Consider the following 24,769-nt stretch of genomic DNA (forward strand, 5'->3'; position numbering starts at 1 on the left):
ATCATAATATGCATTAATTAGAATTAGGGAGCCCATCAGCCTAAAACTCTTTGAAAAAGGACTCAGTACATTTAGTTCAGCACTCCACCACTTAATGGAAAATTCTGTTGTCTGCTCTAAGTAGAGGATTCGTTGATTCTGTTGCTAAAATATTTTTATGTCTGCCATGCTTGTGAGATACATGTTTGAGTGTCTAAAGGACTTCCCCCAGGCCCTGAGATTGTGTGGCATTTTTAGTGCCTGCCTGCTAATATGTATTGTACGTGTCACAGTATTTGGCCTAGGGTTTGCTTTCTTGATGGCTCAGACGGTTACGTATCTGCCTGCAATGCAGGACACCTGGGTTTGATCCCTGAATCAGAAAGATCCCCTGGAGTAGGAAATGGCAACCCAATCCAGTATTCTTGCCTGGACAATCCCATGGACAGAGGACCCTGCTGGGCTACAATCCATGGGTTCACAAAGAGTCAGACACAACTGAGAGACTAACACTTGCTTTCATTATAATATCCTACTTGTTCATAAGACTGTAGGTAGAGTTCTCTATTCGAAAAAGACCTTGACACTGGGAAAGATTGAGGGCAGGGGAAGGGGGTGACAGAGGATGAGATGGTTGGATGGCATCAGTGATTCAATGGACATGAGTTTGGGCAAACTCTGGGAGTTGGTGATGGACAGGGAGGCCTGGCGTGCTGCAGTCCATGGGGTCTCAAAGAGTCGGACATGACTGAGCAACTGAACTGACCTAAACTGGAGATAGTGAAGGACAGGGAAGCCTGGCATGCTGTAGCCATGGGGGCCATGAAGAGTTGGACATGGCTTAGTGACTGAACAGCAATAACAGGATTCTCATCTACTATTAATTTCTAGAGATTGTAGACATCTACCAAGAAGAACCAGATAATTTGGCAAGTCTTTTTGGCTTAGATCTGTTAGCAATGCCAGGTTTGTCTGAGTCCAAAATGTTTTTGTACAGATTATAGCTAGCTTATAACCCTTCATTCTGTACTGCCTTTAGAAAAAGACAACTCATTTATTTTGTTTTTGAAAGGGTAATACAAACACATGGCAAAAAAAGTCAAAGTGTATAAATAACTGAGAGTGAAGTGAAGCTGTCCCCTCGTGGCTATCTTTCATTCCTCTTCTGTAGAGGAGACCACTGTGTGTGTGTATTGTCCAGAAGTATTCTATGTGCATGTTAGAATATATTCTTGATTGCTTCTTAATTGTTCTTTATGTGTCATTTCATACCCCCACATATCTTTCGTGTTCATTAATGGAAGACTATTTGTTAAAAAATTTTTTTCCACACTGCTCAATGTAGTTTCTTAAAAGAAAAAAAAAAAAAAAACAACTCTCAATAAATACATATTTTTGTTTTCTATTTGGGTAAAATGAATAATCAAGAGAAAGGAGAGTTGGATTAAGTTAAGGGGTATATTCTGGTGTCCAAATAGCTTGAAAACTTCAGACTCATAAGTGAACTAATACACACACACACACACACATGCGCCTACTAGAATGGTTAACTTTTTCTTTTGGCCTATCAGTTCAGGTAAAGAAAATCCTCTTTCTGTCTTATATTCCTCATACCCGGGAGGGTCCATGGATGCTGTGGGATACCACTTTCTGTCCTTCTATAAACAAGCACAAAATGGTTAACTTTGAATAAGAAGAATATCAATTTACTCATTATGACTGTAGACCTCATATCCCCAAACTTCAGTGGTTTTGGTTCCAAATGAGGCTGTGTTTGCTTGTGTATTTATTTTGTTAGCCAGTTGACTCCCACCTGTAAAACCTCTGAAACTCCCCAGTCGTTCTCATATTCCCATGTGTGCCTAGCACCCCTCTGGTGCTCTTCCATCTAACTCTTCGTGTTGAGAGCTGCTGGCTGCAGGCTGCTTTGCAGCAGCCTCTGGGAAGGCTGCTTCTCTACCCACCATACTTTCCCACAGAGCTCCCAAAGCTGCAGCTTCTCTAAACTGCCAAATGCGACTGAATTCCTCTCCAATTTCAGGGCCACATCAGAGCCATGCTGTGTTATTTACAAGAATGATAAAATGTCCTTTGCTCAGCTCTGCCTGGGACATTGTTAACCTGGCACCAAGCTCATGACATGCCCTCTGCAGACAGCCACTTTAACTTTTCTCTTCAGCCCTGTTCTCTAGGATAGCTCAGACTGAGTCTTGGGGGACAGGCTGTCAAAAGGACTAGATGTTATCCCTTGTCTTTGTTCCTCTCTGGACCCAAGAATCCACATATAAAACCATTCTTCTCTATCCCCATATTCCATCTGGCTCCCGCAAATGGAAGCTGAAGCTGGGAGGCGTAGGGATGGGTGTTGCCAACCAGACACATCCGATCTCAGCTATGTTAACATTTATTCTAGTTATTCAGTGGAAATATGGAACATGGTTTACCAAAATGTCTGTTGGCTTCACGTCCTATTTAATGACATTTAGAATTCTCTATTTTGGGGTATCTCTCTAACATCAGTGTTTTTTCTTATTTTTAAGTGAAGGATCTTTGCACACTGGATTGTAAATAATGTGTTTGTATAGTTCACATTTTAACTGTTGTGCTGAAATCAGTGGAGACATACTCTGAATACTGATTTGATAGAAATGCTTCACTGATTTTACTAGCACTGGGCCAAATTCATTAACAGCCTGGATTCATTAGGAAGGCACCATTAATTCAAGGAAAATTAAGAAAAAAGGATTACATTCTTCATTATATTTTATAAAGCATTACACATTAATCAGAATTTAGTATGTTTGGTTTTAAGACTACTTCCATTTCATCTATGAATCTTTACAGAGAACACATTTATTAGTTTGCTTACCAAATATTTATTTGTGCTGGTCTCTATGTTGAGTTTTGTTGAGCTATCTGAATTGCAGGATAGGGTTTTAAAATCCTCATTCTTTCATAGGTTAAGGTCTTAATGTCCCCTCCTGGGGGTTCTGGCTTATGCTAAATGAGAATAATATGACTTGGTAAAAATGGGAAAAAAGACAGAAATTCTTTAGAATCAGAGCTATGCAGTGAGATGAAGATGCTTCCTCTGGTTCTTAGAGAGAGGTAGTTTCCCTTTGTTCCTTGTCTCTGCACATAAGACCAGGCTCAGGGGATGGAGTGAAGTTAGAAAAGAGGTGGGTAAGTAATCATGGGAGAAAGAAAGGAGGGGAGAAGGAGGCAAGTAAGAGAGACTTTCTGACATTCTTCTGAGCTGAACTCAGTAGGGACTGGCTCTTACTCCAGGGAAATGCAGATGTCTCATTTCTCCATCTCTATTAGCTGGGTTTATTCCTCCTCTTTCCTTATTATAGGGCTTCCCTTGTGGCTCAGCTGGTAAGGAATCTGCCTGCATTGTGGGTGACCTGGGTTTGATCCTAGAGTTGGGAAGATCCCCTGGAGAAGGGAAAGGCTACCCACTCCAGTATTCTGGCCTGGAGAATTCCATGGACTGTGTAGTCCGTGGGGTCGCAAAGAGTCGGACGCGACTGCCCAGCTTGCACTGCACTGCACTATACTTCCTTAGTACGGTTTATCTGGGGGCAATGTGCTTATCAGCTGAGGCAGTGCAAAGGGATTTTAGGGGTCTTTAGAGCCATCAACATCTCCATCAGAATCCCAAAGCCTGCTAAGCAGCCCCTAGTTTGCTAACCAAGCAAATGCCTGTTTCAGCCAAGTCTCCCATGTCCTCCCTGCCTCCACAGCCAGATTTCTAAACTCCTTCTTGATAGGAATTCTGGAGCCTACTGATTCTTGTCCTTCCAACATTTAATGGCACAGCTAAAGGATTCTTTTGTGTGAATAAAGCACAGCCCCTTCCTTTCGAGAACAATTTAGACAAATAAAGTAATGACGTTATATCAACAGCTGAAGTAAAATCAGAGAATAACCAGTGCTAACTTCTGTTATGTCCTTCCCAGGTGGCACAGTGGTAGAGAGTCCGCCTGCCAGTGCAGGAGACACAGAGACACGGGTTTGACCCCTGGGTCAGGAAGATCCCTTGGAGAAGGAAATGGCATCCCATTCCAGTATTCTTACCTGGAAAATTCTGTGGACAGAGGAGCCTGGCAGGCAGCAGTCCATGGGGTCGCAGAGAGTTGGACATGACTAAGCACAGTGCATGTGCCTAACTTTTGTTACATGCTAGGAAGGGTGTTGAAAAAAAGGTAGAGGTTTGAAAGATTTGAGCGTGACTGATTTGAAGTATGGATCAAGGGGAAGCAAGGATGAAAGCAACTTTAAAGTTTTGTGTCAGGTTGATCTGAATGTTACTGATGTTGTTCACAGTGAGTTGTCTCAGGGGGGGATAAGAGGATCTCCAGTAGAGAAATGTTGAATTGAAGGAATGAAGGGATAGATTGGAGGAGATATAGGAGGTCATCTAATGTTTGATTCTGGAGACCAAAAGAGTGTTCTGAACTAGAGGCATGGATTTGGTCACTGAATGTGGTGAAACCTGAACTCCAAATAGGATAAAGTGGATGCTGTTCCTGCAGAGAAGGGGCTGACCATTAAAGCGCATGTTTAGTAGCTGTTAGAGGAGGAAGACAGAGAAGGCAGTGGCACCCCACTCCAGTACTCTTGCCTAGAAAATCCCATGGATGGAGGAGCCTGGTAGGCTGCATTCCATGGGGTTGCTAAGAGTCAGACACGACTGAGCGACTTCACTTTCACTTTTTACTTTTGTGCATTGGAGAAGGAAATGGCAACCCACTCCAGTGTTCTTGCATTGAGAATCCCAGGGATCGGGGAGCCTGGTGGGCTGCTGTCTGTGGGGTCGCACAGAGTCGGACTCGACTGAAGTGACTTAGCAGCAGCAGCAGAGGAGGAAGAAAAGACAGAAATGAAACACAAAAGAACAAGTAACATTTTCCCAAATGCAAATGAGAAAAGAGAAAGAAGAGGGGGAAGAATCCATTGTGTGAACAGATGAGAAATTAAAAGGGATGAGGGTTGAGGAAACTCCAGTAGACTTGATGACAGAGAGGTTATTGGTTTGGAAGAGTTGGTGGGAGAATGGAACCAGACTGGATTGGAATAAGGAATGATGAGTAGAGAGGAAATAGGAGTGAGTGCAGATTTCACCACCACTGCCACCTCTGATGAGTACATGCAGAATATTTTTTAAAAAATGAGGCAGTGGTGTCTTGATTCTGTATGTGCCTTATCTGAATTGCTCTGAGATCTCAAATGTATGTATTATATTTTTAGGGGAAAGCAATCTTATATTATTTTATAACAGGAATAAAAAGGTAGTTTTGATCTCCAGTTCCTTAATCCCAAATCAGCTAACTAAATTATTCATTTTCCAGTATCATATTATAGAGAGTAGGTTTCCAAGGTCTTAACACTTATTAAGAAATAGATTTTGGTATAAATGAGATTTTTTTTTTCCAGCTACCTTAGATTTCTAGAAACAATTAGAAGACTAATGTAAAAGAAACTTAATTAGGAAAAAAGTCCTAAATGTTTAGCTGCTCTTCTGGGTCTTCCAGTTGAATTGCAAATATAACTTGATGAGAAGAATCTAATTTTTCATAATTAGTTATAGGACACTTAACATAGCTTTAGGAAGAATATAAACTAATTTAAAAAGTAAGAAAACCTATCAGCCTCATGTATAGGGAATCTTGATTTTAGTGAACTAGTTTTGGTGTCTTTAAAATCCTCCTTGTGAGTTCTGATACTTCAGTTAGGAACATGTCAAGAGTTGCAGGGACAAGACTCCTTTTTTTTTAGACTGACATCACATGGAGTGAGAACCTAGCTGGAAACAGTCTGAGAATTCTTTAAGAACAAATTTAAAGCAAAAATAGTATCACCCTTGAACTTTGTTTAGCATGAAAGAAAGCTATAGTACTCATCTTAATCTTTTCTTATCTCTAAGGAGTAATTCAGAGTACTAAACAGATATGAAAAGTGTCATTCTCCATGAATTTACAGTCTAAAATCTACAGGATTTCTGAGTATACTGAATTCAGAAACATTTGCATTGCTCTGTCACACATAGATGACAGATACCTTGAAATATCAATCAATCACTTACTTATTTTTACAGGGAGGCAAGGATTGGGTTTCTCCTCCAGTATACTACTCAGGGGCAGGAAATTGTCTGTGAAGTCACCAGGTGCCCTCTTTACTACTGTGTGACCTGGCAAGATTCTTCTTCGACCATGAGTTTCTACCTGTAAAAAAAATGAGAAAGTATGCTGAGAAAGTATGCCTCTCACAGGATTGTTGTGAAGAGTAAATGAGACAACAGATGTGTGAGTCGTTACTCAAAGCACACCATTTTGGTGCTTTTCCATGCATTTATTTCCTTTTTAAGTGCGTAACTGAAAACGGAAATGCTATATATAACTTCACTTAGATGAAGCTTTAATTAAACAGTGTACTTGTTCATGGATTTCCGTTCCACATGTGCCCCATTGCTACAGAGTCCAAACTTTCTTTTTCACATAAAAAAAGAGACCTCCCAGCTATTAGGTTGAACAATATAAAATTGCTAATATTGAACCCTTTTGACTTACAAAAACCCGACGGCTTCATGTGATTCAATCTAATAATTTTACTCAGCTATAAAGCCCAGCTCAGATCCCAGCATCCAATTTGAGACTGGAGATGGAAATCCTCTGAAACAGCATCTTTTCCTGCCACATTTCCTGTACCATTTATTGGGACACTTCTTGTGTACTATTTTGTATTGTTGGCAATACTTTCATATGAATGAGTCTTGCTTTCACAGCTGTTCTATATATTCCTCAAAGGTGTTCACTGTCTTTTCTCTATTACGGGAAAATTTTTTTATGATGTTAATAATAATGTTTCATAACTATTGACATGACTGCTCTGAGGATAAAAAATTTATCCTGCACTTTCTCCCAACATTTAACCTTTTCCTCAATGTGTCTCACATCCAAGAAGGAAAATTCTTTGGTTTGGAGATGTCTTCTAGTGATAATGTAGGTAATATAATGATAATGCTATCCCTGATACACAAAGATAACTGCTGCTGATCAGTTCAGTACGAGTCTTAGACTGTTTTCCCACTAAAGGTCTTGGAGTCCTGTTAATCATTATGGTTTCCCTGTAGGTTCCACTTGGTTGGAGAGCTTGGAGAAGTAAGATGTCAGCTAAGGTGATGAGGAGCCAAGTTAAATTAACTGGTCCACATGGGGACTGATCCCTTGTTCTGGGTGTGAGTTACGTTGTACTTTAATCAACAACCCATTCCAACATTCTTGCCTGGAGAATTCCATGAATAGGGGAGCTTGGTGGATTACAGTCTGTTGGGGTCACAAAGAGTCAGACACAGCTGAAGCAACTAACACTTTAATCAATAAAGGTGAGCACCAAATAAAGCTTATTTTAGAAGCAAAAATGATGTATTTTTGGGGGGGGATTCTAATCTTGTATTTCCAGCAAGAAATAGGGAGGGAGAATTACGGTCGTTGTATGTCCTGTAGGACAGGAGCTGGCAGAAAGATTCTCTCATATGTAGAGTTGGGTTTGATAAAAGTGAGGAAGAAGGCTCAAAGCAAGAGCTGAGCTTCAAAGTTAAAGGAAAAGGTCTAAGTGAGTCACCAACATGAGGAGGAGGGCTTAAGCCAGGACATTGTTGAAGTTTGATTGGGTCAGTGAATGACACACCTTTCTACTCTGGGTTTAGTTTTACTAGGAAATATGAACTTGAACAGCGCCTGTGCTCAAGGTCTAAGTAGCTTCCTGCTCTTTCTTCCAATGAATCAGACTGGTTTGGCTTAGGGTGGACAGAGCAGCCGAGCACCAACCTGCCGGGCAACCCCTGCACTTCATGCCACCTGGGAACAGGCTGATTTATATGAGAGAACAAGAAGCACGGAGGAGGGTAGGCCGCCTGCCTTCCTAGAACACTTCCTCTCGCAATCTGAGCCCCTAGTTATGTCGCTTTTCTTCCTATGTGGAGAAGCTAGTGAGAGCTAGAGAGAAGGAAGAAGTTTCTTCTTAAAATTCAGGCAATGTAACAGCTCCCAGTTTCAAGGCTGGCAAAAGTTTTCAACTAGCAGGGAGAAACTGCCTTCCCCTCCTCCTAACCCAGTAAGAATGAACTTGAAGGATTGAGGAGAGAGGTTAAATGTCAAACTGGCAGGCAGTCCGGACAAATGCCAGAGTGAGGGGCTCAGCTGAAGCCAGCACTTATGGGCCTCCTGAGGAATGAATATGGGTAGCTGGCCTCATAATAAGGGTCTGAGACAAAGCAGATGTCAGAAGTGGATTGAATTTTCACTTTGTTGTTTCAGTATCCCCTTATGGTTAATGTCTTTAGTTTTCTGCTTCTGGCTGTGATGAAGTTATTGGTACAAGGATAGCTTCATGCCACACACTGTAATGAAACTGGAGAAGATGTATGTGGCAATGCTTTTTAGGCTTTGGACAGCAGGTTAGTGCAAGACTGTAATCCCTGAAAGAGGGGATACTCACAAGATGAGTCCCATGCTTGACCTGAATGTCAACCTGGGAAACATTTCCCAGTCACAACAGAAGATGCTAAAGAGATAAAGATTAGAGTTCAAGATAGCATAGCAGGTAGAATATTTGGGTACTGGAGAGGAAAATGTGAACCTCAGAAATACGTATGGAAGTTCCCCATACCTCCCTTGCTGAGGACTGGGCTTCATATGTCCCAGGTGAGACTACTCGAGCTTACCAGAGAGCTCAGACTTGCACCCGTAGGGGATGAGGGTGGAACAGAGATGCTGGAGGTTGAAATGTGCTGGGGACATTGGTGTTCTAGCTCAGTTATAGGGAGAAACCTATTAATAGTTAACATCTCATGAATATTTATGATAATAAAATCCAGTTAAGACATCAGAAAGACCACTAAGAACCACATCCTATAGTAAAACCTGGAGGAGAAAAAGTTTGGAAGGTGAATTTTGCCAACTTAGAGAAGCTTGGAAAACACCTTATGCTTTCCACCAATCCTTTCTAATGAAGCATAAACCCAGGAACACCAGCTTTTCATACAAGTTTCAAGATAATCATTAAGTAATTGAGCTGCCTAAGAAAACAAGTCAGCTCTTCAAGGGAAAGATAATAGAATTCAGAGCCTTCATAGTGATTTGTCCACAATATTGAGTGAAGGAAACCCTCTATTATTATAAATTAAAAAAAACACCCAGGAAAATATGGTCCATAACCAGGAAAAAAGTTTAATGAAAGCCAACTCCAAGATAACTCATGTATTGAATTTAATAGACAAAGACTTTGAATTGACTATTATGAATATATTCAAAGAAAGAAGGGGAAATATTACCTTATTAAGGGCAGAGGGAAAATCTTAGGAGAGAATTTTAAACTTTAAAGAAGAACCAAATGGAAATTCTTAAACGGAAAATGAAATGTTCAGTGCAAAATTCATTGGGTGGTTTTAACAGTAGATTGGAGATGGAAGAAAAAAGTTTATAGTCTTCAAAATGAAAATTCACCCAAACCAGCCTTGGTATAAATTTCCTCAGTGATCTCTGCTGAAAGATTTGGAATCATTTTGGAGGTAATTTACTTGTTTTATTTGTTGTACTCAGTCAATTTCTAGGGCCTGTTGATGTTGTCTTTAAAATATTTTTCATAATAGGAAATTTTTATTTCTATTTGTACTTCCCTAGTTCCAAGATGTCATTCTCCTGTGCTTAGATTACTGCTATAGCCAACATTCTGGTCTCTAATTCTTTTAGTCCAATTTTAAGTCCATTTAGTCTTACTGCTTTAATTATTTATTCATTGAACAGATATTTATAAATCACCTAATCTGTTTCTGATATGCATGTCTATTCTGTTTTGAAATCTTCAGTAGTTCCGATTTTCCTTCAGTAGGAAGCTGAATTCTTTTGTCTAAATTTCAAGTCCTCTGTATTCACTTCTTCATCCTCCTTTAATTATTCCAGTCATATTTCTGCTTGTCATAAACACTGTGGTAGACTTACGGCCAGCCACTAATGGAGCCACTTAACTATGGGAATCCCCTGCCTTATGAAGCAGAACTACACCCCTGTTGTAGAAACCGAAGATACCAGTAATCACCTTTCCTGCCTCCCTTGCCGTGTCATCATCTGTCATAGCATGTAATTTAGGTTCTCTCTTTTGGACATACTTCTCCTAGACTCTGAATCATAAGATAGAGATACAGAGCGATATGGCCCTCACAGAATGCGCTGTATATGTGGTGGCAGTGGCAACACCCATCCAGTTTCCAGAGGCATCAGTGATGGTATCTGGGGTCAACAGTGCGTCCTAAGGTGTCTGTGTCCATCAGTGGCTACATTAGAATCTTCTAGGCCGGTCTTGCATTACATTTTTAGTCATTGACTCTGGCTGCTTAACCTCTAAACCTAGTTCTATGTTTCTCCTGTGAGTTTTGTGATCTCTCTGAATCCTTAAATTAGCCAAACTTGTTTTCTCATTGGATGTGGCTAAGAATTTTGACTGAACACATGCACACACATCCTACCCTAGACAGGTTAATCATCTCATCCCAGGAGCATGCAGAACTCATCCTGGTCTGCGTGCTTGGCTGAGGTCATTGTAAACACTCGGAATTCCTCCATTTTCTGTGTCTCTGTTTATTTATTTGCTATTTTATTTATTTTTTAAAAATTTATTTATTTTAATTGGAGGCTAATTACTTTACAATATTGTAGTGGTTTTGCCATACCTTGACATGAATCAGCCATGGGTGTACATGTGTTCCCCATCCTGAACCCCCCTCCTCCCTCCCTCCCCATCCCATCCCTCAGGGTCATCCCAGTGCACCAGCCCTGAGTACCCTGTCTCATGCGTCGAACCTGGACTGGTGATCTGTTTCATAAATACTGCATACCTTCAAGCTTCAGTGCTTCAGAGAGATCTTTTCCCCTGGAACTTCCCTGGTGGCTCAGATGGTAAAGCATCTGCCTACTATGGGGGAGACCCAGGTTCAGTCCCTGGGTTGGGAAGATATCCTGGAGAAGGGAGTGGCAACCCACTCTAGTATTCTTGCCTGGAAAATCCCATGGAAGGAGGAGCCTGGTAGGTTACAGTCCACGGGGCCGCAAAGAGTCGGACACGACTAAGCATCTTCACTTTCTTTCTTTCATTTTCCTAAACCTGAATAATCACTGTCTTCTCTGTCATTCACATCTTAACCCTAGGTTACATACAATTTTATGTTCTTCATGAATTTTAAGTATATAATAATTTTCATTGTTTATAAAAGAGACTATAGTACATGCCCTGGATGCTCATATCCCTCATCTTGCTTGGCACTCTGTTCAGAACATTATAGTCATTCACTGTACCTTAAGAGGAGGATGAATTTTATGAAGGATTTTGCTTTTAGTAGTATTTCGTAAGTACCAATAATATCCAGGATAATGCTAAAACATGACAGCCTTTGTGTAGGAAGACGGCACTGTTGACTGGTTGAAACCATCTGACATGAGTGCATTCAGTTTCTCACATTCCCATCACAATATTTCCCAAAGGCTGTAATCTTTCTTCTTCTTCTTGCCTCAGAGGAAGAAGTGTGACTCTATACCTTGATCCTCTTCCAACTCTTTTGAAATCTTATTCTGTTAATCTTTTCCCCATCCATATTCTTTATTCCTTGGGACTGCTTCCCTGTACTAAAACAATAACAAAAGGTCTCATAATCTAGTTCTCTTTGCTGTTAACCTTTCAAGTTGCTGAATCCTTTCCATCTTTTCATGACCAGATTTACTGACACAATGGTCTTGCTGAATATGTCACTTTTTCCCATCCTATCACTTCTTGGCACCTCACAAGACAGATTTTTTTTCCTCACCACTTTGTGAAACTGCTTTCTTGAGGGTTCCCCCAAATCCTGTTCTGTCAGTCACTGAAAACCACAAAAATTAGCTTCTCAACGTGTGTTACACAGACAACCACTGCAATGTTGGGAGTGGCCTGGGGATGCTGCACCAGGACAGCGTCACTCTCAGATCCAGGCTGATGAAGTAGCCCATATCTGGAACATTGCAGGTTGCTTTGGCAAAGGAAAAGAGAATTCCACAGGGTTTTGTACTCGCAAGTTACATTTTCTCACCTGGAAATGAGACATGGCACTTTTGATGAAACTCATTGGCCAGAACTAGTCACATGGCCCCAACTAATTAAAGGGATCTGTTGAGGAAGTACCAGCTCTCTGTGTTCAGAAGGAAGAAAAGTGGAAATATGTTCAGTGAACTACCAGGTCTCATTATCAGACAGATTTTTCTCTTCATTCTCCTTTATCTTCTGCAGCATTCGATATTATTGACTTACCCCTTCTTACAACTACAGATCTGCCTCGACTTATGAAGGGATTACCTCCCGATAAGTTCCTTGTAAATTGAAATTATCTTATGTTGAAGATGCTTTTTAATACTCTTAATCTACTGAGCATTATAATGTAGCCAGCCTGCCTGAAATGTGCTCAGCACTTACATTAGCCTACAGTTGGGCAGAATCATCTAACACAAAGTCCATTTGATAATCAAGTGTTGGATATTTCATGTAATTTATTGAATACTGTACTAGAAGTGAAAAGCAGATTGACCAGGTGCAGAAGGGTTATAAGTGCATTGAGTGTTCACCCTTGTAGTCATGTGACTAACTGGGAACTGTGGATTGCTGCCGCTGCCCAACAACAGGAGAGGGTATCACACTGCCTGTCGCTAGCCTGCGTAAAGATCAATATTGAAAATTCAAATACTGTCTTTACTGATACAAACTGCTTCTGCACCATCATAAAGTAGAAAAAAAATCGTAAGTTTGGGAGCATCTTTAAAGCCTATTTATGAATCCAGTTGAGTATTTAGCCAGTACTTCAAACTCACTGTATATAAACACAAATTCATCATCATCATTTACCTTTCTGACTCCTCCTGGCTCATTCCATCCCATTTATTTCTAGTCTTTATTTCTGCTTATGGTACTACCATTACCCCATCACTGGATTTTGAATCCTCATATATTTTTCATTTCCCTTCCTTCAATAATTTCTTCCATCTGATCCACTGCCAAATCCTGGCAATTTCCATTTTCCCAGTATTTTCTGAATCTGTTTCTGTTTGCACTAAGATCTTGGATGTAGCTATTGGGAAAGCCTCATTTTCTCTGCTTTTGTCCCGAGCTCCTGTCTCCATGGTTTGCCACGCCACAATCGGTGTAGTCACTGAACTTTATTCAGGTTATTGCTGTATTAAAAATTTCTACAAATTCTGTTTCCTTTTTTTTTTTTTTTAGGATTTTTTTTTTTTTGATGTGGACCATTTAAAAAATCTTTTTTGTATTTGTTGCATTATTGCCTCTGTTTTATGTTTCAATATTCTGGCCGTAAGGCATGTGGGATCTTAGCTCTCTAACCAGGAATTGAAGCTGCACCTCCTGCATTCGAAGGTGAAGTTTTAACTCTGGGCACCAGGGAAGTTCTTACTAATTCTCTGTTTCTTAAAAGATGAAGTTTATTTATTTAGTATTCAAGGCCTTCTGTTATTTAGTTTTTACCTATTTTCTAGACTTTTCTCTCAGTTTTTCCCATAAGCCCCGGACCAAAATTCCTTTTTTCCATTAAGTCACTTTTGATCACACTAGCTGAATATGAATTCTCTGTCCTTTGTAAGACTATGGAGCTTTTAAAATTTCATGGTTTATCATAAACCCTATTTTAGGGCTTCCCTGGTGGTTCAGATGGTAAAGAATCCACCTGCAATGCAAGAAACTTGGTTTGATTCCTGAGTTGGGAAGATCCCCTGGAGAAGTGAATGGCTACCCACTCTTCTTACAGTCTGCTTGCCTGGAGAATTCCATGGACAGAGGAGCCTGGTGGGCTGCAGTCCATGGGATTGAAGAGAGTCGGACACAACTAAAAAACTTAACACTTTCACTTTCGCTTTTCATTATGCCTATTAATTACTTCTTGCTTGTATTGTAGTTTCTTTTTTATATGTCTCAGCCTTAATATTTGACTTTAATTCTTTGTTGGCTAAGACTGCTCCTGAAGTCGAATGGCAGATTGAAACTGCTCTGCTCACCTTAGTTTTCTTCCAATCTACCACTGACCTGACATATTACATTGCACGGAGCAGATGTGGGATATTAATTGCTGAGTGAATAACCCCCTAATTTCCCTCCATTCTCTAAACAATGATGGTGACCTTCCTTGAGCTACCCACACTCTTTCTCTAAATATTCTCTTGAGCTCACTGGCATGTTTTTATACATGGCTGACTGGGTTTAGAATTTTAATCTGCATCTGTGGAATGGTGGTTTTGTGTAAGTGAAGTTAATTGGTTCATGTGGAGATTGAATCCACAGCCTTGGCCTCATTAGCACCTTGTTCTAATCAGTTGAGCTTTCTGGCCCAGTGCTATAAAATATCCACAAAAGACATAAATATAGGTAAGTTTTAACCGGGCTCCTGCTTTTCCCTGTGTACTGTGGCAGGGGTGAAAATTAGTTGCCTATGAAGCTTAGACAATTGGTTTAAATTGAATCGTGGAATTCAATTTTGAATGAATGAATGAATTTATTGAGTCAGAATAGGCTAATTAAAAGCGATGGAGCAGATTGAGCCTTTGAAATACATAAGAAAGAGACTTTTGTGTGATGTTTTGCACTTTGCGTACTTCAAAAATGCTAGACAACTACTCAGTGGGACTTGAAAATTTTTGAAGAAACTGCCTAAATGCCCCAGAGTGGTCCGGCGCCACAAGAAACTTTATCTAAAGCCCAAACTTGCAAGCTTTTTTGGAGCAAAACTTGAAAGCTGCTGCAGGTTGGTCATGTTGACTTGGGCGGGGTGGGGGTGGGGGCGCAGTCTTGAGCCACTGCTGTGAAGAGCGGCTTTGATGAGGGGCTTTGGAACAGTGTTAACATGGCATCGCTTTAAAGTTAACAGGCTCATGCTCTGGGCTAGGAAGGTACCTGATGGGGACGGAGAGCCATGGCTGACTTGTCTATAATCTATTGCTTTGTCTAGTCATGGCAGACAGTCTAGGGCAGTCAAAGGGCCAGATCATAACTTACCTCCAAAAATCAGAGAATAGAAACTGACATGAGGGACCCGGCACCTGGTCTGAGTTAAATGGATTTTAAAAAAGCCTACTGTTATTTATTTGCCTGCTGTGTATATTTCAAACTATATTTATTTCATTGTCTTGAAAGAGCTCATTAACTTACATCCTAAGTTGAAATTTTAAATATTTATCATGGATACATTAGTTGGTTTGTTTATATGCCACCTCGTTACTGATTTAATATGGAGCTGGAAATACATGTCTAAATTTGATATAGTTGTAATTTTGCTCCAGGATAATAATTGCCAATTTTTTCCCCCTCACATACTTGAAATATTGAGAATTGATGTATTTGAAGTAATTGTGTTCTGAATGTGGTGCTCCGAGGGCATCATCACTGTCTCTGAAAGGTGCACTTGTGTATTTGAGGGCCTTCTGAACAGGTCTGAGAAGTTTGTGATATGAAAATGTTCATTAAGCTCAGGCCTTGGGGAAAAAGGTCAGTCTAGGCTTTTGAGAGAAAACATTTGAAAGGGTTGGGGGTTGGGTAATCTCCATGAAATAAACATAATTGGCAGAAAGTATTCTTGAAAAGAAGTTCTGGTGAATATTTTGAGACACAGCAAGGAAGATGAATGTCTGTCTTTGTTTCCTGTAAGGAAGAGTTTAACTGAGAAGAGTTTGATAACCACACTGCCTCAAATATAATTTCTTTGTTATTAGTTTATTTTTCCTGGTTATAAAAGTAATCAATGTTCATTGTAGAAAAATGAGAAGTTGCTAACCTAATTTCAAACAAAAGGCTGAAATAAGCTTAAGAGGAAAATGAAATCAGATAAAACTTAATAGCTTTTAATACTGTATCCTTTATACTAAGTGCATCAAAAGAGTATTAGGAAGAAAGCTTATGTTGATCAAAATTTGACCACAACAGACCTGAAATCTCTACTGGCTGGTATTCTGTTTCTAAATTGGGGATGACAGCCACAGGTAGGTGGGCTTGGGAACTAATTTGTGAACAGCAGCTTTCGGTCTGCATGTGATTCTGACAAGAACCTCTTCTTGCCTCCTTCAATGTCACTGGACTGTTCCTTCTAGGCAGAAACCAGCAGAACTCTGTCTTCACAGCAGAGCTCCCTGTTAAGAGACTGCAGAGTCATCCACTCAGTGGGCACTTCAGTATTCTCTCTCAAAAGGACCAAGCAGTCATTACATTCACAGCCGGGCCTGTTGCTCTATGGGCACAAAACAGGATGCTTTTCTTCTGAGCTGTGCTGTTTGAGTCACCAATTTTATTTTAAAATCTACCCAGTGGACTAGATGCTACAAAGAAGACACAAAGTATTTTCTATCCAAGAAACATATATAAGTACATAGCAACAGATGAACAAAATTTACTTTCATTGAACTATATGTATTTATATATACACACACATACACACACATATATATGTATATATAGTAGTAAGTCTTGTAAAGGACTAGGACTAGGTGGAGGGTTTTATTTTTATTTTATTTTGATTGATTTTTTATTGGAGTATAATTGGTTTCCAATGTTGTTTTAGTTTCCACTGTACAATAAAGTGAATCAGCTACATATATACATATATTCCCTCCGTTTTGGATCTCCCTCTCACCTTACCCCCATCTCACCTGTCTAGGTCATCACAGAGCACTGAGCTGAGCACCCTGTGATATCCAGCAGCTTTTCACTGCTGCTGCTGCTGCTGCTAAGTCGCTTCAGTCGTGTCGGACTCTGTACAACCCCATAGACAGCAGCCCATCAGGCTCCTCTGTCCCTGGGATTCTCCAGGCAAGAACACTGGAGTGGGTTGCCATTTCCTTCTCCAATGCATGAAAGTAAAAAGTGAAAGTGAAGTCGCTCAGTCGTGTGCGACTCTTAGCGACCCCATGGACTGCAGCCTACCAGGCTCCTCCGTCCGTGGATTTTCCAGGCAAGAGGACTGGAGTGGGGCGCCGTTGCCTTTTCACTAGCTATCTGATTTACACGTGGTAGTAAATATATGTTAGCACTACTCTTCCAATTCGTCCCACCCTCCCCTTAGCTCTCTGTGTTCCATGTCCATTCTTTACATCCGTGTCTCTATTCCTGCCCTGCAAATAGGTTCATCAGTACCATTTTTCTAGATGGTGGAGGGTTTTTAAATGCTGTGTATTTAGGACTGGTAGATATTTTGTTGAAGTCTTTCTCTCTGACCCTTAATCTTATTATGAGTTAATTGAAACAAACCATTTTCCGTCTAAAAGAGCTTGGAATAAAAGGCTTTGAACAAACAGTAGTTTTCACTGAAAATAGTGAGGTCTTTGCCTTTCCTTTCCTTAGAACTCATTTCTCAATTGCAGTGAAACACTGCAATATACCTGTATTTGCAGTGAGATGTTATAGCTCAGTGTCAGAAGCGTAAGATAAAAAAAGAGAATAGCTCTTTGGGTAACGAGTGCAAATGAACGAGTTTATTACCTAATGAATGTTTTTTAAGAGAATGTCAGAAGCGGATTGTTTTTGTGACTAATGGTCATTCATCTTTGAGGTGCTTTCAAGTAGTGAAACTATGACTTCTTTGTTTTGTGATCAAAATAAAACCAAAACTTGCAGGTGCAATAGGGTACGTCATTAGACTTTGCTACTGAGCATTTTCTCTTTTCCTTAAGGTAGCTTTTATATTGAAAGTTTAGAATAAAACAGTCTTGTGATGAAGTAGGAGCGATTAATACGAGGAAAATGTTGGTTCCGGAGTTGTTCTATTAGCAAGACTTTCCCATAGTGAGAAACTCTTAAACTGGAGCCTGGGTCCTGCTGTGGTCTAAATGTGATTAAAACTATCCCAGAATACACCTTAAGAGGCTGGGTCAGTTGTGGTTGATGATATGCCTTTTAAATAAATGTTGAGCAAATATTATTTGATCTGAAAACCAAGACTGGTTAGATTCCCATCATATAGCCAGATTGTAAATTTCCAGCTCTTGTGTTAAGGAAGAAGCTTTGATATTTTTGTTTACCTATGTAGCTGCTTCCTGTTTATAGAAGTCTGTTTTTTTTTTAAGCCATAAATTGTATGTGGCTAAAATCTATTTGGGTGAAAAACAACGTGTGTACATAATGAGTTATCTGTATGGCACAAACAAGATAATTGGTGTCAGATGATTAACCCCCAAATTGATTTTTATAAATGCAGTAACAGAGTAACTTTAGACCGCTGAGCATGAACAGGCGCACAAAACAACAAAGATTAAAAACAATTAAGTGCCTATAAAACAGAGAGCAAGCAGGTCCTGAGTGTAATAAGCTGCAGAGCAATGGCTTACGACATAATTATCTGATGGTCATATTTGTTAAGTTTCTAATGAGAAATATCTCCCTCTGAAAAGCTTATACAATTTGGCTGAAATGTATAGGAATTTCAGAAAAGGTTCAGTTCAGTTCAGCTCAGTTGCTCAGTCATGTCTGATTCTTTGCAACCCCATGGACTGCAGCACGCCAGGCTTCCCTGTCCATCACCAACTCCCAGAGCTTATTCAAACTCATGTTCATTGTGTCGGTTTTGCCATCCAACCACCTCATCCTCTGTTGTCCCCTTCTTATTGCCTTCAATCTTTCCCAGCATCAGGGTCTTTTCCAATGAGTCAGTTCTTTACATCAGGTGGCCGAAGTATTGGAGCTTCAGCTTCAGCATCAGTTCTTCCAATGAATATTCAGGACTGATTTCCTTTAGGTTGGACTGGTTGGATCTCCTTGCATGCCAAGGGACTCTCAAGAGTCTTCTCCAGCACCACAGTTCAAAAGCATCAATTCTTTAGCATTCAGCTTTCTTTATAGTCCAATTCTCACATCCATACATGACTACTGGAAAAACTATAGCTTTGACTAGACAGACCTTTGTTGGCAAAGTAATGTCTCAGCTTTATAATATGCTGTCTAGGTTGGTCATAGCTTTTCTTCCAAGGAGCAAGCATCTTGATTTCATGGCTGCAGTCACCATCTGCAGTGATTTTGGAGCACCCCAAAATAAAGTCTCTTGCTGTTTCCATTGTTTGCCCATCTATTTGCCATGAAGTGATGGGACCAGATGCCATGATCTATGTTTTCTGAATGTTGAGTTTTAAGCCAACTTTTTCACTCTCCACTTTCACTTTCAACAAGAGGCTTTTTAGTTCTTCTTCACTTTCTGCCTTGAGGGTGGTGTCATCTGCATATCTGAGGTTATTGATATTTCTCCTGGCAATCTTGATTCCAGCTTGTGCTTCTTCCAGTCCAGCGTTTCTCATGATGTACTCTGCATATAAGTTAAATAAGCAGGGTGACAATATACAGCCTTGACGAACTCCTTTTCCTATTTGGAACCAGTCTGTTGTTCCATGTCCAGTTCTAACTGTTACTTCTTGACCTGTGTATAGATTTCTCAGGAGGCAGGTAAGGTGGTCTGGTATTCCCATTTCCTTAAGAATTTCCCACAGTTTGTTTGATCCACATAGTCGAAGGCTTTGGCGTAGTCAGTAAAGCAGAAAAGGTGATGCTATGCAATTAGCTCATTGTCCACCCTGGTGATAAACTCTTAAAAATGGTCCCATGAGGTCTACTCTGCTAGGATGAGGTTTTAAACTATTCTGCACAACCAAAAAGGCTCTTCATGACTTGGCCTCTGCCTTTTGATTCTGGCTTTGTTTTTCCAAGGGGCTTCCCCTAAGCTTGTTTCTTGGTCTAGGTAAGTCCTACATTTTGCTTAAGAATCATTTCAGGAACCTACTTCACTGGGAAACTTCTCTTGTCTTTTTTTGCCAACATGGCACCATTCAGCCACAGTGGTTATTACTGAAATTTCTATATAGTAGGTACATTACATTGGGGTAATAAACTGCGTATTTATTCCTTCCAGAGTGTGCATGTCAGCTAGAGAGTTAAAGTTACAACTCTATACTCATAGTTTTCTGGTATTTTATTCTCAGAAGAAAGATATTCGAGAGAGGGTAAGTGGAAACAACATCTCAGAAGCAGTCTTATTGGCTGTGGAGCCCAAAGAAGGAGATTTTGGGGGAAGAATAAAGACAAACTAACCTTCATTTTAGAGTTTCTTTTAGAGTGGTATTGTGGACACTTTGTTGATCCAGCTTTTTCCCTTAGTAATATCAACACCATTTAATGAAAACTTGACTAAGTGGTGAAAAACTGCTAGATTATGGTGTTTTTCCCCTAGGTACAGAGCATTTAACTTTGTGATCTCATTTTCTCCTTTCATTTCTTTGGAGAATTCATAGATTTCTGTAGATCTTCTTAATGTTAAGTCATTTTTCTAATACCATAGAATTCCTCTTGAGTACAGTTGCTTGCACTGTACCTGCTTGGCCATTACAAACTCATGTAGGAAAAGGCCTCTGGATTACTGCTTGAATATTCAGTTCACGAGATAATTATGTCCATATCCTTCTCTTCTGCATTTAGCTATTTAGCTGTAGCCTTGGCAGCATCAAAAAATGAAACACTGATTTCGCCCTCCCCCATATTTTGGAAGGAGTTGGAGGTTGAAGGAGGGAGGAAGCAAGTGAAATTTTGGCACAGGTTCAATCAGTGAAGTCTTTCAGGGAGCAAGTCTTTTCCTACATGCTTGTAAGGCTTCTCGTATAATGTCCTAGTACTCCCTCTGAGAGGGGAGGAAAGAGATGATTTGAAATTCTGTTAAATTCTGCATGGAAGCTAGTGGATGGGGCCAAAAAGAAAAGATGCAGACTTCTTTTCTTTATGGTCTTTAACACTATAAAAAAATGACAACAATATCATATACTGTGTTTACAGGGCTGGTTTTTTACAAAGCACTTTGTCTCACCTTATCTCATCTGACAGGAAAGAGACATCAGGTCTAAAAGTGAATCTCTCAAAATGTTTATTTGTTTTTCATAAGAATTTAAAAACTATTATATAGTTTGCCTCCCTGATGGTTCTGCAGATAAAGAATCTGCCTGCCAGTGCAGGAGATGCAGGAGATGCTGGTTCCTGGGTCAGGAAGATCCCTTGGAAGACGAAACGGCAACCCATTCCAGTATTCTTTCCTGGGAAATCCCATGGACAGAGGAGCCTGGTGGGCTACAGTCGAAAGGGTCACGAAGAATCAGGCATGACTGAGCAACTGAGCATATAGTTTGCGGTTATAAGAAAACATAGGTCACTTGTCCCAAAGTATGCATTCACTGGAAATAAGAAATATCCCCCTGAGAGTTTCCCCCCTCCTTTTTTTTTTCTGTCTTCAAAGAACTTAAAATTCTAACAAATAATGACTTATATTCAAAGACTATTTTAGAAAGAAACTGAAGCAGTTGCTTTGTAGGGAAATTTGTAGGAAAGATCAGCCACATAGGGTTGGATCTCTAGGTCGTAGGATCCCCTGGAGGAGGGCATAGCAACCCACTACAGTATTCTTGCCTGGAGAGTCCTGTGGAGAGAAGAACCTTGTAGGCTGTTTAGTCTGTAGGGTCATAAGCGTTGGACACGACTGACGCGACTTAGCAAACACACACGCACATGGTGGGAACTAGACATCTTACTTTACTTCATTTATTCATTAGGTGCATGTGAAGGCGCTAGTGCTTACTAAGGGGTTTCTTTGGAAGGACTGATGCTAAAGCTGAAACTCCAGGACTTTGGTCACCTCATGCGAAGAGTCGACTCATTGGAAAAGACTTGATGCTGGGAGGGATTGGGGGCAAGAGGAGAAGGGGACGACAGAGGATGAGATGGCTGGATGGCATCACTGACTCGATGAATGTGAGTCTGAATGAACTCCGGGAGATGGTGATGGACAGGGAGGCCTGGCGTGCTGTGATTCATGGGGTCGCAAAGAGTGGGACGCGTCTGAGAGACTGAACTGAACTGAACTGAACTGAACTGAAGCACTGTGTCACTAAGGCTTGATACCCAGTTTTTGCTGTTAGGGATCTTAGAGGCTAACACGGAGAAATCAACAGACATCTGTGATGATGTTATTTTGAAATGTTTCATTACTGTTCTTTGCTGTGCATTATAAGGAGAAATTGTGAAAAACCTTTAAATGGGCAAATATTGTGTGTCTACTTGCTACAAAATGTGCTGTTATCTTCACATAGTCAGTTTATTTAGAATTTGACAGTTTGCTCTTTAGAACTTCAGAATTTTCCATCCATCCATCCATCCATCCATTTAATTTGCAAATATTTATTCAGTACCTTCCATGTACTAAATAATGTTCTGGGCCCTGATGATACAAGTAGTGAATAAAATAGAAAAAGCCCTACTCCAGTGGTGCTCACATTCTGGTGACTAAGTCCTTAAAAAAATGTGCATATGTAAAATATATAAGATATTAGATAGTGATGTGTGTAAGGAGAAAAAAACTTACAAGGAATGAGGTTAGGAAACTGTGTGTGTGTGTGTGTGTGTGTGTGCGTGAGTGTGTGTGTGTGTAGGTGGAGAGTGGTGGTTGAGATGTTTTGATAATGTGACTAAAAAAAGCCTCACCTAGAAGGTGATCTTGAATTACCTTTAGGTTTTAGAGTCCTTCTGGTCCTCCCTCCCCTATTTGTCACTTCTGCACCTGACACATATTCCTTTGGAGATAGTTCTTCTGTAGGTACCCATTTCATCAAATATGGGCTTAGCTCAGAGTTCTGCTGGAAATGACTTTCACATCTTTTAGAAAGATTTTGCTGTTTCACAATTCTTGTTGCGTGTTGAAATGTTGTTTTGACACCTTGGAAAGGGTACTAGTCATCTCTTAATAAAACCAGATCACTGTAGCTGGACCTCAACCTCAACTTTTTTTTTTTTCTTGAGCTAAAAAAACCCTGCCAAACTCAAAGGCTCAGAGCTTTCTAGGGGCAATCTGAATTCAGCTTTGAGGGTAAACTGCTCTTTGGTTTTAAGAAAATGTCTTGACTAAGGCTTTGGCACCCCACTCCAGTACTCTTGCCTGGAAAAATCCCATGGGCGGAGGAGCCTGGTAGGCTGCAGTCCATGGGGTCGCGAAGAGTTGGACACAACTAAGCGATTTCACTTTCACTTTTCACTTTCATGCATTGGAGAAGGAAATGGCAACCCACTCCAGTGTTCTTGCCTGGAGAATCCCAGGAATGGGGGAGCCTGGTGGGCTGATGTCTATGGGGGTCGCACAGAATCGGACACGACTGAAGTGACTTAGCAGCAGCAAGGCTTTTAGATATGCAAATGAAAGGCTTCTTTCAAGAACCTTTCTTTTTTCTCCCCCCACTCCAGTACTCTTGCCTGGAAAATCCCATGGATGGAGGAGCCTGGTAGGCTGCAGTCCATGAGGTTGCTAAGAGTCAGACATGACTGAGCGACTTCACTTTCACTTTTCACTTTCATGCATTGGAGAAGGAAATGGCAACCCACTCCAGTGTTCTTGCCTGGAGAATCCCAGGGACGGGGAATCTTGGTGGGCTGCCGTCTGTGGGGTTGCACAGAGTCGGACACGACTGAAGTGACTTAGCAGCAGCAGCAGCAGAGTTGGGGAAGGCCTGAAGGTGGTGCAGTAACTGGAAGCAGGTGTTTCAGAGGGAGATGCTGAGAGTTCTGTGTAGTCATAAAATTCAAGAGTATCCTTTATGTTTTCTTTGGAGAATTTCCACCCCCCCCTACATATAGACCCTTTAGTTTCTGAAAATTATTGTTTTTTCTTATGGGGAGTGAGTATATATTATTACTCATGGCTTTGTCTAAGCACTTGCTAAAGATTGTGTGCTAAGTTGCTTCACTTGTGTCTGACTCTTTGTGACCCTATGAACTGTAGCCCTCCAGGCTGCTCTGTCTGTGGGATTTTCCAGATAAGAATACTGGAGTGCGTTGTTATACCCTCCTCCAGGGGATCTTCCTGAGCCAGAGATTGAACCCAGGTATCTTGCATCTCTTGAGTTGGCAGGCAGGTTCTTTTACCACTAGCGCCACCTGCCAAAGATTAGAGGAAAGATATTATTACAAGAAAAAGGATGCAAATAGACACCACAAACTTGGGGGAGGGGTACCTTAAAAATGAATTGATTGAAGTTGTTGAAGCTTACTATTCTGGATTGTTCCATTGAAGCCCCACAAAGGATGTTATCAAAAAATTGAACAGCTTTAGGGCTTCCCTGGTGACTCAGTGGTAAAGAATCCACCTGTCAATGCAGGAGACACGGGTTCCATCCCTGATCTGGGAAGATCCCACCCACATGCCTCGGAGCAACTCAGCCCATGCACCACAACTATTGAGCCTGTGCTCTGGAGCCCGGAAACCGTGACTGCTGACACATGTGCACCCTAGAACCTGTGTTCTGAAACAAGAGAAGCCACGACAATGAAAAGCCTGCACACCACGACTAGAGTAGCCCCCCACCCCCTCGCGGAAGTTAGAGAAAAGCCAGTACAGCAACAAGGGCCCAGCACAGTCAAAACTTAATAACATAAATTTAAAAATACATATTGAACAGCTTTAGACTTTAGAAACTATGCAATTACTGAGTTGTCGTGGATTGTTGTGTTACAACTCTTAGGCCAAGAATAACCCCCAGTGAGTTGAAAATGGTTGTGTGTGTGTGCTGTGTGTGTGCTTGGTTGTATATGACTCTCTGTGGTCCCATGGACTATAGCCCAGCAGGCTCCTCTGCCCCATGGAATTTTCCAGGCAAGAATACTGGAGTGGGGTGCCATTCCCTTCTCCAGGGGATCTTCTTGACCC

At 40.8% G+C, this 24,769-nt stretch overlaps 1 long non-coding RNA gene across 1 annotated transcript in view; it reads left to right on the forward strand.

Moving 5' to 3' along the window:
• The window catches only part of LOC147372609 (uncharacterized), a 133,680-nt gene that overhangs the window by 16,492 nt on the left and 92,419 nt on the right, over positions 1-24,769 (forward strand). The gene's annotated exons all lie outside the window — the stretch shown is intronic.

Source organism: Bos grunniens, chromosome 5, assembly GCF_055505025.1.
Source record: "Bos grunniens cultivar Pamir isolate PY7600 chromosome 5, Bosgru_T2T1.0, whole genome shotgun sequence".
Classification (NCBI taxonomy): domain Eukaryota; kingdom Metazoa; phylum Chordata; class Mammalia; order Artiodactyla; family Bovidae; genus Bos; species Bos grunniens.